Here is a 3,773-nt window from a genome sequence, read left to right on the forward strand (position 1 = left end):
AAGGAAAGGTCATGGAAGCTCCATAGACACATCCAAACTCCCTGAGGGACTGAATTGCTGGGTGGAGGGCTGTGGGGACCATGGTCTCTGGGAACATCTAGCTCAATTGGCATAACAGTTTATAATGTTCTATATTCTACTTTGGTGAGTAGCGTCTGGGGTCTTAAAAGCCTGTGAACAGCCATCTAAGATACTCCACTGGTCTCACCCCTTTGGGAACAAGGGAGAATGAAGAGAACAAGATACAAGGAAAAGATTAGTCTGAAGGACTAATGGACCACAGCCACCACGGCCTCCACCAGACCAAGTCCAGTACAGCTAGATGGTGCCGGGCTACCACCACTGACTGCTCTGACCAGGATCACAACAGAAGGTTCTGAACAGAGCTGGAGAAGGATGTAGAACAAAATTCTAATGCACACAAAAAAGACCAGATTTACTGGCCTGAAAGAGACTGGAGAAACCTCAAGAGTATGGCCCCCAGACACCCTTTTAGCTCAGTGGTGATGTCACTTCCGAGGTTCACCATTCAGCCGGGGACTGGACAGCCCCATAAAACAAAATGGGACTGACAAGGCACAGCAGTCCAGGAAGAAGGATTAGAAAGCAGAAGGGGACAGGAAAGCTGGTGATAGGGAACCTAAGGTTGAGTAAGTACAGTGTTGACATGTCATGGTGTTGTTAACCATTGTCATAGGGCAACTTGTGTACCAACTTTTTATTGAGAAACTATTTTGTTCTGTAGACCTTCATCTAAAGCGAGAATAGCAGCACAACTGGAAGAATGTAATCGATGTCACTGAACTGTGCATGTAGAAATTTTTGAAATGGTGTATCTTTTGCTATGTATATTTTCACCAAAAAAAAAAAAGTCAAGAAAGGAGAGGGTTGACATGTTGTGGGGTTGTTAACCAATGTCATAAAACAATATGTATACTGACTGTTTAATCAGAAACTATTTGTTCTGTAAACCTTCATCTAAAGTACAATTTAAAAAAAGAAAAAAAATGACTGGGGAAGAGCTGCTTCCTTAAAGTAGAGTGCTTCCTTAAAGTAGAGTCGACCTTAATGATGTGGATGGAGTAAACCTTTCGGGACCTTCATTTGCTGATGTGGCACAACTCTAAATGTGAATCAACAGCTGCAAACACGCATTAATAATTGGAACGTGGAATATATGAAGTATGAATCTAGGAAAATTGGAAGTTTAAACAAATAAAGTGTATAAAGATGATCTCCTAGGCATTAGTGAACTGAAATGGACTGGTATTGGCCATTTTGAACTGGAGAATGCTATGGTCTACTATACTGGGAATGACAAAACGAAGAGTAATGGCATTGTACTAAACATTTGTAATCATTATAGCACTTGATTTCATATCAGACTTTTCTAGTCGGAGAATTTATCTAATCCTTCCGAGGTAATAAAATTCCTCTTGCCAGTAATTAGTTTTAGAAGGGGTATATGCCACCAATTCAGCCTGATGATATAGGATGTGTTCTGGATGACTCCTTGGGAAGATTATCTCTCGATTACAGAGACCCAATAAGAAGCAGTCAGTTTTCTGTCTCTGGTTATTGTATCTGAAATGACCCCTGTGCTGCTACAGCCATTGGTGACCATTACTGGAACAGCTTTAGGAAGAAATCAACACATGGAGCTGTGAAATGCAGCCCTGTGGTTCTGTAGGTTCTGGCCCTACCCTACCTCTGAAATCCTTGTTTTTACCATTTGATCCTATGTGAGTTGAGACTTTTCCCTTAGTATAGCTGTAAGCATCCTCACTCAAAGAGTCGAAGTATAACAAATCTACATGAAAAAAACGTGAATGAATATAAATACTCCAAATTTATAGATGCGTACACTGAACTTATTGTCGTTGTTAATTGCTGTCAGGTTGACTTAGACTCATGATGACTCATGACAACTCCATGTCTTATAGAGTAGAACCGCTCCATAGGGTTTTCTTAGCTTTAATCTTTACAGAAGCAGATTGCCAGGCCTTTTCATCTGCGGTACCTCTGGGTGAATTTGAACTGCCAAATTTTAGGTTAGCAACTGAATGCAAACGTGTGTCACCTAGGGACCTTCAAACTAAGCTTAGAAAGCTGAAATAAATATTCAATGTCCACACAGCTATTACATAAAAGAGGTAGAATTCAAACCCAAGCGGTCTGATTACAAATTTTCACCCTTAACTATTATGATCTCTGGACTCCTACTATTCAAAGAACTTGGTCAGGTTTTCTGAATCACTATTATTTACTTCCCTTTGGCATATTCCAACAGCTTAAGCCCAAAACAAGTGACACATTAATGGAAAGAAGATATTTTAGAGATGAGTTTCCTCAAAGCGCCCATCATATCCTTGTTCCTCAGACTGTAGATGAAGGGGTTCAGCATGGGTGTGACTATGGCGTGCATCACTGATGCAACTGTACCCTTCCTAGAGAACAGAGTAGCTGCAGAGTTAAGATACACCCCAAAACCTGTCCCGCAGAACAAGGAAACAACAGAGAGGTGAGACCCACAAGTAGAAAATGCTTTATACCTTTCACTTGTTGATGGCATTTTCAGGAGGGAAGAGACAATTTGCATGTAAGAGAAAATAATCCCAAGGAAGGTTCCACAACCCAAAATGCTAGTCATAAAATATAGCAGTTGTTATTGAAAAGGGTGTCAGAACAGGCAAGCTTGAGGACCTGAGGAAGTTCACAGAAAAACTGAGGGATTTCCAGGTCTGTAGAGAAGGCAGATGGAGCACCATCAGACTGTGGAGCAGGGCATTCATGATGCTCATGAACAAGGAGAATAGAACCAGCAGGCCACAGAGGTGGGGGTTCATGATAACCGTGTACCTCAGTGGGTGACAAATGGCCACATAGTGGTCATAGGCCATTGCTGCAAGGAGACAATCTTCCAAACAAGCAAAAACCAGGAAGAAGCAAATCTGGGTTAGGCAGCCTGTGTAACTGATGGATTTGCTCTGTGTCCGCATGTTCACCAGCATCTTCGGGACTGTGGTGGTGCTGAAACAGATGTCAGTGAAGGACAGGTTGGAGAGAAAGAAGTACATAGGGGTGTGGAGGTGGGAGTCTGAGTTGACAGCCAGGATGATGAACAGGTTCCCAAGCACAGTGACCAAGTATATGGTCAGGAACATTCCAAGGAGAAAAAGCTGTAGTTCTGGATTCTCTGAGAGGCCCAAAAGGATGAATTCTGGTACACCTGTTTGGTTTTCTGATTCCATGTTATTGATGATTCTGATGGAAAGAATAGAGATGGGATATACCACAGATGTACAAAGATCCCTTATTTTAGAGAAACACTCTAATTTATATTGCAAAATGAAATTGTAAATCTTTCCTGTGGTTCTCTTTGTCTCTCTCTCCTCCTCACCCTCTTTCTCCTTCCTCTTTTGCTCTCTCCCTCCCTCACTGTCCTCTTTCCTCCTACACTCTTATTTCTCTCTGTCCTCCTTTCACCTCCACTACCACATCTTTCCAAATCTGTTTAAGTACCTACTCTTTTTCCACATTTGTCAACTAGCATGAATATGAAATGACACAATTTTTTTCTGAAGAATTTTCTGAACTCTGCAAATTAGCAGGAAAATCAAAATCATATGATATTAAATATGTGTTTTACAGCAATGGTTCTCAGACTTCCTTGCAACAGAGTCAGCTGGAAAACTTGCTAAAATGCAGATTGTTGGGCACCACCCTCAGAAGATCATATTCAGAAAGTTGGGCATTCAGTCTCCAAAATGTGC

At 41.5% G+C, this 3,773-nt stretch overlaps 1 pseudogene; it reads right to left on the bottom strand.

The window, feature by feature from the left end:
• Nucleotides 1-2,053: 2,053 nt before the first annotated feature.
• On the bottom strand, nt 2,054-3,278 carry LOC101340977 (olfactory receptor 7G3-like; annotated as a pseudogene).
• Nucleotides 3,279-3,773: the final 495 nt, after the last annotated feature.

Source organism: Trichechus manatus, unplaced genomic scaffold (assembly GCF_000243295.1).
Source record: "Trichechus manatus latirostris isolate Lorelei unplaced genomic scaffold, TriManLat1.0 scaffold00057, whole genome shotgun sequence".
Classification (NCBI taxonomy): Eukaryota; Metazoa; Chordata; class Mammalia; order Sirenia; family Trichechidae; genus Trichechus; species Trichechus manatus.